The sequence below is a fragment of the Haemaphysalis longicornis genome, unplaced genomic scaffold, assembly GCF_048455015.1.
Source record: "Haemaphysalis longicornis isolate Haplotype H1 unplaced genomic scaffold, Haemaphysalis longicornis Haplotype H1 scaffold_4, whole genome shotgun sequence".
NCBI lineage: Eukaryota > Metazoa > Arthropoda > Arachnida > Ixodida > Ixodidae > Haemaphysalis > Haemaphysalis longicornis.
In genome coordinates this window covers 45,562,771-45,579,331 of record NW_027526361.1, presented here as the reverse complement: position 1 = coordinate 45,579,331, position 16,561 = coordinate 45,562,771, and positions in this window count along the sequence as shown.

The following is a 16,561-nucleotide window of genomic DNA, read 5'->3' as shown; positions in this document are numbered from 1 at the left end:
GGAAAGGTCAATGAATTGTTGCTAAACATCACGGCGAAACGCAAAACAATACAGGCGCTGCAATTGTTAAGGAGAGCAGAAGTCGCGCACTTGGCATCACTGCCCCTCCTGAAACATTGATTTTTAAAGAGGCCTTCGTCCTGAAGTGGACCTGAGTAGGCTGATGATGACGACGATGACGACGTCAGCTACACTGATGATGATAATAAATAATACAAAATACCAGTTTGGTTAATCAAAAAGGCGGCTGTGTTCCGATAACACCGATACCAATTTTATCGCAAAATGCATTAAAATAATCGAAATAATAAAGAAAACTTACATGAAGCAGTGGCGACTCCCTGGCCACTTTCCGGCGACGTCTCTATGACGGCACAGAATCCTGTTTGGACGGCTATCGGCTGTCGGCTTAAGCCACCCCCAAGAAACATGATTGGGAGATTGTTGTGGGCCTCTAGTTCAGTTTAATAGTGCCACTTGAACACTAACGTGCAGTTAACAGCCTGGTAGCTATGTTTCTTGTGCTGGCCTTTATTACGTCACCTATGGCTCTATTATGTCACTGTAGCGCGAAATTTGAAACTTTTTTGTTATGTACTCTTACGTTTTCTTGGTTAAAACGTCTTTCGTGACTCGAATAGAGCTGAGTGAGTTAGCAAAAGCCAATTCTTGAAAATGAACAAAGTCCCATTTTGTGTATATTGCCTCTTTAAAGGAGCCATGAAGAGAAAACACAAGTTTGGTTCATTCGAAGGATTGCCTCGTTCGAACCATATTGACACCACTTTTAACACAAACTTCGCTCAAATAAGCTACGTAATTAGGAAACAAAAGGAATGACCATGTGACCCACCAGCTAATTTCCCGCAACAGAACGTAAGATGTCACACTAGAATGCTCTGCGATTGGCGGAGGCCGGCAAAAGCAAACGCAAGTTAGGCAGGGCTTACCAGTTTGCATAGTGAGCTATATGCCCATTAAACATACTGCACATTCCTTTTATGACACTAAGAATGGTGGAGTAAACGGTTGAAGTTCCGAACAAACACGCAAATATGTACGCCAATGCGTACGACACTACCACCGGCCGAGCTCAACATCTCACCGTCGCCCAGACGAATTTTCGGGTTCGAGGCTCTTCGGGGCCAACGAACCGTTCCAGCACGTACAGCCGCGGCCTTGCTTGGTATCTTAATCTCTTGACAGAAGGTTGGCCCTCATATCGCCAACCAGCAAAGGTAAACATAGAAACGAGGGGAGTAAGGAACAGCAAGCAGCGACGAGATAGTGCCAGTAGTTGCAGAAGTTCGGAATGGTGTTGGCTTGCTGCTGTCGTTACGAGATTGTTTCCAGTTCACAACCACTGGAACACTTCAGTTTGTTCGAGTACTTTACAATGAAATTTCGTTGCTGCATTTTAAAATGCCCATGTAGTACGGGAAAATCGTCGAGGGAGTGACATCCCCGCCGGTGAAGAGATCTCCATTCATGTGCTGCCCAACGACGAACCTCGGAGAAGCAAGTGGCTTCGTTTCGTGAATTTTGCAAACGGAGGAGAAAGGGAGCTAAAGGAAGTACGAATGTGCTCGCTTCATTTCCGACGAAGTGATTACAGCAGGGATCCTACGTTAGCCCACTCCTGGGGCATGCTGGCGCTCATCGCCGACTTCGTCAAATCGCCGTCAAAGCGCTCTGAGCTTGGAAAAAAAAATACCGTACACACCGCGCATTGACGCTCGTATATTTCTGGTCGGAGCAGAGAGCTCGCGCGAACGGCTTTCCATACACGACACCGGCCAACTGGCATAAGCAATACTGCTACTGGAATTGGACTATTATTAACCATAATAAAAATACGGCACATACATACCAGTCTGTATTCGTCCGTCGCGACGGGGCTGACGAGGCAGCGGTGCCGACGGCTGGGCGTTCGTCTGTTGTGGCTATCGCGGAATGGTCGCTTTCTGGTCCATCCGCGTATCCCACAACTCCTGCCGCTCGTGTACTTAGAAGCACTGTGCGTTGAAGTGGTGTGAGGTTGTTAAATGCAAGCCCGAGCTCCACGGCGAGAGTTTTGTTCTCCGGATCAGGCGATTCCATGACTAGGGCTGCGGGTGCACTAGGTTTTACTAGTATTTTTAAAATGGCCACCGTCTCGGTTTCGGCACGTGTTCCGGTTCCTGTCTGACTCCCGCGTGTGGGTGCTATACGGAGTTGACATACTAAGTATCTGTTTCATGGACCGGCTCGTATGACGCCATTGTTGACGTCACGAAATGTGCAATTTAGCGGGAAATTTAAAATTTTGGCTTAAATTGCCTTATTTCTCAGTGAATAAAGTATCATTTGCTTCCGGGAAAGCGCTTGGAGTACTATGAAACACCTAATCTTTCGAATAAAACAAACTTTTGTTTTCGCTTCATGGCTCCTTTAAGCATGCGTACCAAATTTCTGTAACAATGGGAAATCACCAATATTCGCTTTTTTTCGTTCCATTTTCTCAAATGCAGCAATACAAATGGCAACATACACGCCATTTCAATAGGACGCTACGGGATGTGCTGGTTCAAGACTGGTCGTGTGAGAATTACATTAACGAGGGCACGCAACATGGAGCTTGGTGGTAATGCAGGAGAAGCGGAGTCGTTTCTTCGTCCCTTCCTGCTTCGAGTGCGGGAAGCCTGTACTGAAGCCAAGCCAAGCCACGGAGGGAAGCACGCTTGCCATTTGCGGAAACTGGGACCAGAGAAACTTACGCCTGCCTTGCGCTGAATCGGTCGAAGGGAGCAGCGGGGGGAATCGGCGCTGAGTCACACTCTCCGGGATAGCGCGCATCAAGCGAACTCCATGGTGGGGTTGTTCTTGCTCCTAACCGAGCGCATTACGCGCGCACACTTGCTTGGCTGATGGACTTCGCTCTCTGCAGGAATTCGGGTGCGAAGCCAGCGGTCTTTCTAAAACACTCCTCCCCCACCATTCGCGTCATTGTGCGAATCAATCACGCGAGAAATGAGACAGTGCAAAGCGCTGGACGTGTGGAGCCCCAGTTGGTGAAAGTTGAGATTCCGGCGAATTGATTCTAAGCTATGAGCGCTGAGTATGCAACTTACAGCACGCAGGTGGGAGGAAGTGTTCGGGTCTAGTTTCGTCAGATGGAAAGGCATGCTTCAGGCTCGGTAGCAACAACGACGAGGTGACGACGGCGAAAAATGTATCGAAAAGGGACCAGGACGAAATTACACATTGAATTCCGAATCCACAACATACAGTTGCACAAAAACATTGTTACGAAACCTCTTTTATAGGATTCAAGGCATGCTTGTGTAAGGTTGCGTGATACGGTGTAAAGCGGTGGGGCCGCGGCTACCTCTAGACGTGCGCATTATTTACAAAATATCCTTGTTTTTTGTGGCCCGACACTTCAGACTTCATACGCCATCCCCGGCTCGCCAAAAGTTGTTACCGGGCGCAGCCTGCTTACGGGACCTCGTTCCATCTCACGCTACACTAATCGTCTGCAGCGTCTATGTGGGGAGTTTTGGTTGGGCAGTTTGTGTGAAGAATTTTATTATTGAACATATTTGAAATAAATAGCCCTTTGAAGGCATTTACAGGGAGCTTATTGTGTGCTACTCTGTTTGGTTTAGGTGGGATCAATTCCATCATCCTATGTGGCATCCTCATGGCGAGCGTCCTGTTCTTTCCAACACTTAGGCAGCCTCGGTTATAGAGGAAACAAACTTTTTGTCACAATCGTGTAAAAAGTTTGTTTGCTTCACGCATGATCCCCAATAGCTTTCTACAGGTTACATCTTAATCTTAAAGATTTCACTATTTCGAATTTACGGAAATAACTGAGCTCTAGAATCTGTAAGGTATAAGGCATAACTTCCGAGGCCGTCGTAACATCTGTTTAAACACTGGTTGAGCTGATACACTTGAAGAACACCAATTGGCTTCCGCAGACGCTTTCAGGGGTCTCAGCAGTGAATTAAAATATCGGCCCAAAATTGGATTTTAAGAACAGCGAGTCAATGCTTAAGACGTGAACGTGCGTGTTTGAATTTTCGGCGTGTCAAACTAGCGTCTAGATTCAGATTCATCGTGAAAAACAGCGCAAGAAACAAAAGGACAAAAATAAGAGGGGACCACGCATAGCGCTGAACTCGCCACTGAATGTTTATTAGAAAGAAACCACGTATTCATACAGAAAAAAAAACATATTCTCGTGTGAGCAGATAACACGGGAATGCATGTGAGCGACAATGAATTGACATCTTTAAACAGTGTCACACGCGACGAAGTTCCGCATCCAAGAAGTTATACAATCTGGTAGCGGATAAGAAATTGAGAGAGAAAGAGAGAGAGAATAGTCTTTAATGATACTGGTGAGGTTAGCCTGGCCAAGGCGCCTAGCTTGCTACACCAGATGTATGAAAAAATGAAATCAATGAACAGATGATGATAATGACTGTGATGAAGATGACGCGCTCATTAAGAGAGTCCTGTTTAAAGAGTCTGACCAAGTCCTGTGCTTCGCAGGAAAGACAATAGAGCTTTTGTCGCCCGAGATGCTCGTTTGGCGTTCGACCAAGGGCCTAGCACGTCACTTAGAGTTAGTCCTCTAGAAAGCGGTCGACCCAAGTACACTAGAAGGGACGTTCTAGCTGCTCTATACCGCGTACACTCACATAATACGTGGTTCAAGTCCTCGCGCGCGTCACAAAGAGTGCAGAATGGGGAAGCGGCCTGTTTCATCTTGAATCGTAAATAATTCGTGTAAGCGACATTTAGCCGTACGCGGTGAAGAACCGCTTCGTCATGCTTGGAAAGACCGTCAGGCATCCTAAAGGTCCCGTGCGGGTCTAAGGAGTGAAGCGGCGCGTAATGTTGCGGCGCAACAGCCCACATAGATCGCTGAAATCTCCAGGCAGCCTTGGACGCTAGGCCAGAAGCATCTTTTCTGGAGAACGGTAGCGGTATCACTGGCCCGAGCAGATCATGCGCTATCGATGCCGTGTCCGCCTTGACGTTCCCAGTTATACCGCAGTGGGCAGGAATCCACTGAAGCTCTACATGATGGTGTGCATTTAGAGCTTGTAAGTGCAATGCATGGATGTCGAAATCAAGCTGATTTTTCGGGTACGATTTTAAACACTGAAGGGCCGCCCGAGAATCCGTGAAAATTGCCCACTGACGTGCTGGTTGCTCGATTTTGTAGGCGAAAGCAGCACGCAGAGCGGCAAGTTCGGTGTCCATAGACGTCGTCCTGTGGCTAAGCGTTGCGCTGTAGGCGGTACAGGAGGACGGAATCAAAATTCCTATAGCTGATGAGCTGGCTGTCGCAGATCCATCCATGTATAGATGGGTGTGGGCCCTGTATTTTGTAAAGATCAGTTCCATGGCGAAGAACTTTAAGGCAGGTGTGGCGATGTCCTTTTTGCGGGTAATGCCTGGCACTCCAGTAGTAATTTGTAGACGCGGGTACATCCAAGGCGGTTGTAGCGATGGAGAAGGGTGCTGGTAATGAAGAGGCAAAAGGTCTCGCACTTCAGTGGCTGAGCTGAGTGCTAATGGGTGACCTTGCTGCCGTGCTACAAATCGCAGTTGAGCGCGAAGGAGCCCCTGCGCGCCAAGAGCAAGTGGTGCCAGTCGTCGACACTCCACCATAGTTCCCACCGTGGATGTGGTCATCGGAACTCCTATGCACTCCCTCAGGACCTGCGCTTGCATACTTTGCAGGACTCTCGCATTTCCTTTTGAGAGGGGGAGAAGAACAGGAAGGCTGTAGCGTAACAATCCTACGCACATGACGTCATACAGCCGAAGGAGAGATGGGACATTGAAATTACTCAAGTAATGACACAGAAGGAGCACTAACGCACGTACCCTCATTCCTTCTAATATGGAAAGCCTATATTATCTCTCGCACATGCTGGATTTTATGCTTGGCTAGTACTTTTGTATCCTTAAAAACAGGAAAGTAACCTCCACATTTTTTTGCAGTGTTGTGCTATGTGTGAATAGTCATCACCCTTCAAAGAACGTCTATGCTCCATTAGTTAAATGTTAAAACATCGGCCCGTTTTCCCGATATAAACTTGACCTCAGACAAAATGAATAACATACACCACACCAACACTGCAAGGCACAAAACTTGACACATGGTTGACACCACAGCTTCCACGTGTAGCTATACCTGCTAACTTCCTATCTACCACGTTACTTATCTTTCCTAATTTCTCTGGCGCCTAGTACAGGACGTTTACACCATAACGACCTGCTACATTTCTTAAGCCATGGGACAACACGAGCACATATAGCATTACCGAGTTTTTTTTTCGTGTTTCTCTACCCGCTACGGAACCAGATTTCCCCCACATTTTTACTTTGTCAATGGCAAGACGCACCACATGCTTGCTGTACCCGGCCGCCGTCCGCCTGCCTACTTGTTCAGAGAAGCTGTTGGCATACCGATGGACGCATGACTTGGCGAAAACGGAGCGTAAGGAAGATACAGCTATAACAGTCTTAACAATCTTGGAATGCCCTGAATTGAAATTGAGCACCGACTTCCTGGACCTAGGGCTATACTCTCAACAAATATGTCTTCTTTCAATATACAGGTTCAGGTCCAAGAACTAAATCTGAATCTGAATCTGAATCTGAACCTAACCTAACCTACCCTAACCTAAGCTAACCTAACCTAACCTAAACTAACCTAACCAACCTAACCTAACCTAACTGAATCTGCTTTTCTTTTGGGAGCTTGAACGTAAATTTGAGGCCTAAGCTGCAGTCCCTAAAGATCTTCATTACGTCTGGTACCCTGCGGACGAGATGACAAGGTACTGCAAAAACTAGCAAATCATCTACATACCTAAACACCCTTGTGCACATCCCGCTGAAGTTTTTTTTCCAGAGTTGTGTCAACTTTTCCCAGAAAAACACTGGTGAGCCCTGAGGCCACATTTGAACCTGGAAAAAGTTGACAGAACTCTCAAAAAACTTAAGCGGGATGTGCACAAGAGTGTTTAGGTATGTAGATGATTCTCTAGTTTTTACAGAACCTTGTCATATCGTCCGCAGAGTACGAGACGTAATGAAAATGAAATATGAAAATTAAATGAAACGTAATGAAATAAAACTTGGCCGCCCTTTGGATCATTATTAAGTGCGAATGCACTTCTTAAGCGAGCCTGAATCGTCCGCCGCCGTCGTCCGCATAGCAACAGCTGCGGGTGCGCGCGCTCCTCGTCTTCCCTAGCAACGGGGGGAGATGGGCGCGCGCTACTCTCCTCCTCCTCTCTCCGCTTAGTGACTGCGGGTGTTGGGCGCCTCCTCTCCACTTCGGGCGGGAGAGCTCTCGCTCGCGTAGCGGGCGCTCCGCATTCCGACGCGTGAGGGCGCTCGTGTAGCGGCCGCGTGGCGCGGGAGGGTATTAGTCGAGCGCGCGCCGTCGTCGAGAGCGGTCGCTGGTCCTGCATCTCGATAACGATGATGGCGGACCGGGCAACGGTACCAGCAATAACGAGTGAAATATCTTTCTTTGTAGTTGTGTGCGTGTGTGTGATCTCTCGACTACTCATTAAAATCACGATATCCACCGTAATCGCGCAATCAACAACCGTGCATTCGCACTTACACACTCTTCCCCTCGGGGAAGTGCGAGGGAATTTTTTTCACCATTTTTCTGCAAACAAGACCTTGAAAGGCCGACAAGAACGACATTTCATGAATTCAAAAGCTACTTTTGTATTCTGAATCATTAATCACATTCATAACAGAACGTGTCTTCGTCTCTTTGCCCTGATAACGCGAGAGAAAAAACAGGAACAGTTGATGATATCAAGGCACATTACCAAAGCGCCATTATATTTTTTCCTAATGAGGATTGCTTACAGCGAGAGTTAATCGATTCTTAGGAATGAATGGTACTAAAGGTAATTGATTTCCTTTTAAGGCGCAAGAACAATGACTGTGGAAACAATGTAGGACACAACATTGCCCACGCTTTTGTCGTCTTGGGATGCAAACGGGTAACATTGCCCTTTGTGGCGGGCCGTGAGGCATTATGGCATGATCTTTCACGACCATTAAGCACCCGCGAAACAAAAGTGGGCTCCACAACGCTCCTTACTTTTTTTCTTTTCCCCCAGTTTTATGGAGCAGGCCAAGCGCATGCTCACATAATGTTGCGAAGAAAAATGAACATGTATTTAATGCCCTTTAGCAGTAGGAAAGCAAAAAGGTGATACGCGGCCTGTGTTGAAGGGGTCAGCTCATTGAAAGCGAAGGAAAAATCGGGAGTGACACAACAAAAACTATAGTAAGGAAATAAGAACCGTGGCTAAAAAGAGCCGGCCTTTATTTTTTAGGAACAATTGGGGGCTTTTTATGTCACCAACGACAGTAGGCTTTGTCCCTATTGCTCGTGGCAAGAAACGTGGAAGCATTCACATTGAACTGGGTTCTGTTGTTTCCATAGAATTAAAACCATGTCCTCCCTCCTCGTTTTCCCGCTATTGCTCCCTCGGCTTTTTTTCGCCCTCCTATTCCCTGTTTTTCTCCTCCTGGTTTTCACTCTCCGTCACTCTCTTCCTCCTTCACATCTCTCCCCTCCTTTTCATTCTCTTCTTCATTCCACTTCTTTCACGATTGCCCATTATCTTCCTCCCCGTCCTCTACACCCCTTCTTTTCGTACTTTCCACGTTCCCAGCCGAGCTCCTACCTGTTTTAAAACTTACCTGCCCCTTTTTTTCCTTCCTGACCACTTCCGCTACTTTTTTTCGTGCTACTCTCTCTGCACTTTGCCTTCCCTCTTTATCGCACTCTCCCGCCTCCACATTTTCCTCCAGTTATACTCACCTTCCCGTTTCCGTCCTAATTCTCCTCACCATTGCGTATCCTCTTTCCCCTGCCTCACGCTTATCGTCCAATACCCCAACTTTAATCCTACAGACAGACAGACAGACAGACAGACAGACAGACAGACAGACAGACAGACAGACAGACAGACAAATTTCAGCGCTTACCTAGCATAAGAAAGGCTATCATTTTTGAAATATCGTCTGCGTTGCCCACCATAAACCTCGGATATTATAAAGTATCTCTAGGACGGCACATCGATCGGCGCGTAGTACTATATCGGCCTGGTTCGTGACGCGGAGTGGATGTCACCACGTGTTATAATCTGCCATACCGGGTGTTCTGAAAACGCGGCCAGTTTAGGCGATTACACGCCCGAGAGGCTCCACTACACGATAAACGCATTTAGGGCCCGGAGAAGGGAAACGCTGCTACCAGCGTTTCTACAGCCCACGTGCCTCGCTCACTCGAGCCCAACGAAGGCACAACGATGAAAAACAAGAAAAGCTAAATCTACGAAAGAATGAGAACGCTATAGGGTATACGATGGCCTCACTCTGGAGGCCCGCCCAGCTATACTGGCAGCGCGAAAATTGTTGCGGTCCAGGAGAATTTTTCGTAAGCTGATGTCTCGCTCAGCGATTGCGTTTTCCCAAGAGGACGTATGCTGGTTTATTGCTTAGGCTTAGATGCGGCTGCCGGTGTCTTTCAAAACTGGCGCTTCAGCTTCATCCTTGCGAGCTGTTATCGAGGCTAAGCTGGATTAGACCATTAACAGTCGATTTTTAATAACCTAATGCGCTTACGTAATATTATCATGCATACGAGAAACAATTTTGTTTACTTGTTAAGTGACTTTGGCAATTTTTGGCGGAAACGCGCTTTTATTCTGGCCAAATGGAGTGTAAAGGCGAAATGTGCACTAAGTTGGTAGATTACTGTGAAATGGCGCCACAATTTGTGTGGTGACGATATGGGTGGCAGGTATACCTCTTTAATCTAGCTCAGGCCAGATATAATGGCAAGAGTGGCTACGTTATAGTCCCATATGCTTTTAGAGCCTTCGTGTTAGACCCTGTCATGAAAATGGAATGAGACGAGTTTCGTGCAGTTAATTTTTTTTCAACATGGCTGGTTGCGCAGACCACAGCCAGGTTAGGTGGAGTTCACCACGACTGCGCCATCACCGAAGATGGTTCATTTTTGCATGAACAAACTTAAACCTGGGTGCACATCAACTACAGTGCAAGTTTACAGAGCTTAACATCAACTACGGAGCCAGACTGACACACCTTGTATAAAAGCGCAAAACAAAGCATGATTGGGTATGAGTGAATGACAAAGGAAATAAAGAGTAATCAAAGTGAATAAAAGAATCAATGTTGTTGAAAGTAATCAATGTGAATAAAAAGTGACTTGGTGATTGCGATACTCCCTAATGCGATATTTGAGCGCAGCAGCGGTGCACTAAGCCAGTACTCACTCATGGGATCTCTCGACGGCAGCGATGATGAGCTTCTGCGTCGGCGGCGCGAACTGCGTCTCAGGAAGGGACCGCAAGCTGCGTCTTAGGAAGCGAACGCGTATCATCGTCACGCCCTCCCCCCTCCCCCCCTCACGTTTTCCCCGAGCGCCGCGCCGTTGAGCGCCTCGTGCAGGCACAGCATACTGCCCCCTCCCCTCCCCCACCGCACATTTTCGGACAGCGCTGGCTCGCGCCGCCACGGCGAACCGCCCTCCCCTCCCAATTTTTCGACACTCTCCTCCTTTGCTTTCTTTCATCGTTCGCTTTTGTAGCGCAAGCTACATTGGCCGAGGTTGAGCAGTTTCGCGTGTATCTTGAAGGGCAGTGCTGCGCAAGCACGAGAAGCATTGGATTCGCTTGGATTGGATTGGCTTGGATCGGATTGAATTGGATTAAACTGGATTGTATTGTATTGGATTGGTCAAATCCAATTGGAGTACGGGTCTGTAGAGAATTGGGTCTGCACATTGGCTGGTCTGCGCATTCCAGAGGAGTGACGTCATAGCCACGGCAGACGCACTGGCGCCGGCGCGTGCCCAGCTGTGCTCCTTCGTGGCGCAGTATCCAAGTCTGACGCTGCGTCGGAGCCACTTGATAGCCGTTTCGCGTGGCTCCTGGAGAGCCGTGCTGCGCATGCGCGAGGAGCAGTGACTGGACTGGACTGGATTGGATTGGAAATCGTTTTACCAGCAGTAAGCATGATAATCAGCTAATGCTGGACAACCAGGAAACCTAAGAATGACCAGCAAAACCTTAGCTCACGCTACGTATATCCCGGCATAGCGGAGCTAAGCCACTGCTAATCTTTTTTTTCTTTCACTCGTCGGTCTTGCCATCGTTCACTCGGTTGCGCGACAACGCGACTCAGCCCAGAGACGGACGCCAAAAGGGTGCGCCCTAAAACTGAATTATTATTTAGCAAAGTGGATGAGGAATAAAAACAAGCACGTTAAAACAAATCAATGTGAATTGGGAAGAATCAGACCAAGTTAAAGTGAACGGGCTCATTGAATTGAGGTATATGAACGCGAATTGAGGGGAATCAAAGTGAATTAAAGTGAATGACTAAGTTAATTCGGGTGAATCAAAGTTAGTCAAAGTAGATCAAACGGAATTAGATTGATTTTAAAAAAATCAAATTTAGGGATTTTACGCACTGCCGCGCTGCGGTGACAAGTCTGCAACCCATTTTAACGAGCTCACTTAAATCGTCGCAAAAAAGAACTACAAAAAATTGAAGCTGAGAAGTGAAGCTCAGTTCCGCAATCAGGGAACCTAACAAGGACACCCCTATGTTTCGAATTATAGCAAAGGAAGACATCAAGTCTGTACAAAGACAAGTCCTAGTATGTGTTGTTAGCGAAGCTCATATATAGGAGTACCAGACAGCAGAGTCGCGTACACTAAAAAGGAGGAGGGGGTCCTCTTATGTGTTGTTATATCGGAGTAGCCGCCGTGCCTCGCTGTGCAAACGACAGGAACGCGGCCGGAGGACCGGCAGGCTCGCTAGTACAGCACGTCGGAGCGAAACCAACACTGAAGAGTGTCAGCGATGGAAGCGAAATTCGCGGTAAACAAGCGAAGAACAAAGCCCATCAAAACAAAAAAACTTTGTTCCATCTTCGTTTCTGCCAACACTGCGTACGAGTTTGAATTTCGGCCTTTTCTGCTTTCTTCCAGAGTTTCGTTTTGTTCGACCTCGCAAGCGTGCACGCAAAGGCACACATTGTTGCCGGATCTGGCGATGGCAGTCCCTGTGCGAGCAATGTTTGCCGCTTCTATGACCGTCTTACAAAAAACAGGGACAAACAAAAAACAACAACGAAAAAACAGAGGGTGGACGGGACCAGAAACTGCTGGCGATCAGTTTGCGAAAGCGGGCTCTCGTTGCCGGGGCGGCCCCGCGTGTCCGTCGAAGCAAAAAAGCGCGGGAGAGACCTGCCGTCTTGCATTCCTTGGCCCCAGATTTTTTACCTCCATCGTTTGCTTTCTCTTGCACTCGAGGCTTTGGTCCCACTTTGATGCGTTTTTTTTTAAGTAGACTTGTATTTAGTTTTTTGTTCTTCGAGGAGCCGACTTGCATTGAAGAAAAAGATCGGGAAGGCTCGGGAGAAAAAGGCCAGGACAAATTGCAAACAAATGTTCCGCGCTTAATGCTTTAGAAGTTGCAGTACTTTGACAGTAAATTAAGCGTAATGCCAGCTGCGGCAACACCATCATCACTAAAAGAGTTTGTTATCCTCGGCGGTTGATTTGTTGGGAATGAGTTTTTGCTGCTGGACGGAAGACTGCGGGTGGGGTTCTGGACCCGGGCATGCCTTATGGAGGCGAAGTACAGAAAAAGGCCTTTGTTCTACACAATGTATTGTGCAAGCTGAGGATTGCAAGGTTGACTACATTTATTCCATTCCCTCGAGGCAATTTAATATGACGTGGCCCGTAGACCATATGCAGTTTGAACGTGTTGGACTCATCGCCTAATTTTCATCACGAGTTTAGGTTTTGCAAAGTCATTAGCGTATGGGGCGAGATCACGACTGGACGCAGGACAATTTATTTTCAGATCTAGGCACCAATAGCAGGGAGCTACTCTGGACGTTAACTATAATATCTGTTATTGACTTCTCCGTCATTCAGTGACTTAAATCACCCTTGTGCCTTAATTACTATCAAGTTTTACTTTCTTAATTTGTCAGTGTTTGCACAGTGGGTATACGCAGCATGATTATCAAACGAATAAGGTTTAGCGAGGTCTTCTGTGAGAACACGGCTAATGGGTGTTTTTCAAAGGAACATTAATTACACAGTGAGCCTTACCTGAAGGGCATGAATAATAAAAAAAGCACAAAATACGCACTGTATGCAAAGAAGTTCAGTGCCTGCCAGAATTCAAGAACTTAGAAGGCCATGGTTTATAGGTTGCCCAACAGCGGGATGCGTTTACCGTATTAGTAGATATAATAGTAGAATAGTAGAGATACACTTCGTCATGACTTCAATTTATGCTTCATTTCGTTTCAGCGTCGTTGCAATTGCAATCTTACACGGAGGTTTCTTCTGCGTCTGAAGAAATGATTCAAAGATTTTCAAAGATTCAAAGAACCCTATTTTTGCTCTTCTCTTTTACACATATAGGAGCTTGTGCAGAATCAAGACGCCGCCGTTCCTCTGGGCGGACAGAATTGATCCCAAGAATATCGGAGCATGTAAGAGTGCCGTCTTTCTTTCTATTCACGATCGACTGGCCCCGCGATGCACGGTACATTAGTAAAACTGTAAGTCATGGCTTTTATTCGTCGCTGCATAAATGATGCACACGGACACGATGAATGAGTGCGTAAAGAAGGCATGAATTCATTCAAGCTTAGCGTCATAAATAAGGCGCCACAGCCTGCTTCAATTCAATATCCAGATAGGGCGGCACTTCTTTTGCTTGTTCTCCGCCTCATCGATTAACTGTACGTTATTTTATCGTGTCCCAAAAGGAGACAATGCTGACATGTCTCTTTTCTTCTGCACCCTATTTTTGTTATTTTTATTCCCTGGCATTTTAATAGCGACCACTGCCCACGTCGTCTTTACCCATGCGTTTATTTTCGTTTCCTTGTTTCTGCTTTAAATAGCGTATGCAAAGTTTGTCTAGAAGCGGCTATAATGTTGATGTTTAGTAATCCCGATGTCAATGCGGCTTCTCTTCCGTTTTGAAACAATGCAGCGAGGTGCGATTTCGACGCCCAGTACAAAACTTTCTCCTAGCTTTTTAAGCTGTATACGCACGCAGACACTTTACACAATCAGCGATACTAAAAATATTCTCTGGGCTTGAAGTTGTGTGTTCTCGTCGTTTAAACGAGGTTCGTGCCTCGCGCGCTACGCAGTGCACTTCACCCCTCGCGAGAAATAAACTCCGAAGCACTCTTTACCGACCATTCTTAACTGTCCATGCAGCCGCAAGGTAGACTGGGCTGCCGCGCCTCTTTCGCTGCCAGTAAACCGGCCCGCTTCCCTCCTGGTAGCCCCTCATACAAGTAGCGCCTCTGCAACTTGTTTGCCCGTAGCTATAGACGCGCACCTGCGCCCCATCCGAAGGAGCTTATAACAAGGCTCTCCAAGGGAATTTGCTGCGCCAAACTTTTATGAGTCGTATACGCTACGCGTTGATGGCCCGATACCCTTCCAGACGTGTACCACGGGAGCATCATAGATGTGTCCCTGCGACGCGCAGCATTCGCATGGCGCACAGGATACGTACAGCGTAAGCACGCCTGTCGTAAACGCATAGGCTCACGGTGGCGCTGAGTTTATGGGGTGGAGCAGCGCCGGAACCCTTTCTCAAAGCTCTCTGCCCTCTTATTGCTCAGCGTCCATCCTGGACGCGCTACCACACACATTGACGATGAGACCTTGATATGGCGGCAGCACGCGATGCGTGTTCACCCGAACTTACGCCACTGAGCTGCTGATTTGGAGAAATATAACCGATGGTGGCTCAAATCGTCTTGTCGATGAATAAAAAAAAACAAAGCACAAATGGAAATGCCAGCAGGCCTTCTATGCATGTAGGTGGTGGCGTGTTGAAGTGATGGGCCATGGGAAGAAGGGTTGCTTGATAGGCGCCGCAGGAGAAGCCATTTTACGGCCGTCAGTGCGTCATTACTGGCGAGCCTCACCGATAAGCTTCCACCTTGTTGATTATTCTGCTTACTGGTATTGTCCACAGCAACAAAGTGGCTGGGATGTTTTATTGCTAATTATTCTGTTGATGTTGGAAACTCGCTACATCTAAATGTGGCGGGGTAGAACTGCGACTCGTAAACCTGAAATGTTGCGCTACAAAAATATTGAGCAATTTGAATTAGCAACACACATTTTTTATTTGGTCACTGATTTAATTTTTATCTATTTCAAGTTTATCACTGATTCTTACTTTCCTCCATTACGGGATCGGTTGTATTTCTGGAACCATAAACTGAAAGACGTTTATCAACTCAGAATTCTTGAAAATGTGGTAGATCTTTTTTTGGTGACATACAAAGAAATGAATACGTCATTAGAATAACAAACAAAATTAGTTACATAGTAAATTGAGCACAAAGCAAACAGATAAGTATTATTATTATTATTGCTTTAACAAGTATAGAGTCAGAACGTAAAGTCTATCAGAAAAACAACAAAAGGACGCCTGTTTTTTACAGCGTTTTCAGCAGAGAAACTACACTGAATACTTTACAGCCGGCCTGCCGTAAAATCTCTCATACCCTTAGCCTTGTTGACGAAATTCACCCACTTCGCGGTATGTCTGTCCATGTCTACACCCGTCCGCCAAGTGAACAAATTTAACAGCGAGAATGAAATTTCAGCCGACTTACAGACGGGAATGTAATCCCCCAATCGCGCGTTGGAAGCGGTAGCATTTACAATTGAGCCACTCAGTGCAGACGCCGTGCAGACAAATGACAGCTTCTTGTGATGAATGTCATCGTGTCGCAGACGCTGGCGCCACACGAGGCGGGGCCGGATGTGGTACCGCATCCAATTAAATGCGCACACGCGGGCATGACCCGGTCGGGTAAAATATGGAAGTAAACGCATCGCTATTAATGCGATTAGCTCCGCTGAACTGCTTCTTCCCCTCAGCAGAATGTTGTCTCCCGTCCACCCTCCAACGCAGAGCTGTCCGTGTGTGAAGACTTGGTGGAAGAAGACAGAACGGACGGAGTGGAGGGGAGGTTGAGGCAAGTCGGGTAGGCAGGGGCGAGTCGAAACGATAAGTGAAGTGAACCCGGTCATCAACACATGTCTGTTGAAACCGGAATCACATTGACATAAACAAACCAACCGCATCAGTTCCAGTTATCATCTCAATATCATTGTGCATCCAGATGACACCGCGAGCTAAGTGCGCACGCGTTGTAGCTCCCTTGTAGTACCTAGTTTGTTGTTACAACCCTACTCGACTATTGGAGGTACAATGGTAGCCAGCTCTATTGGCAAAAAAAGGGGCAGTCACCCGTTACACACCAAGAAGCAACAACGCAATGCTAACCTCTTTTGCGTAGATCATCATCGCCTGAAGGAGGCTACAGCCCAACTTGTTTTGCTACAGAGTGTTCCGTCATGCAACGACTGGGCGCACCAACACCTAAAGCATAATCTTTAGGTAAGGA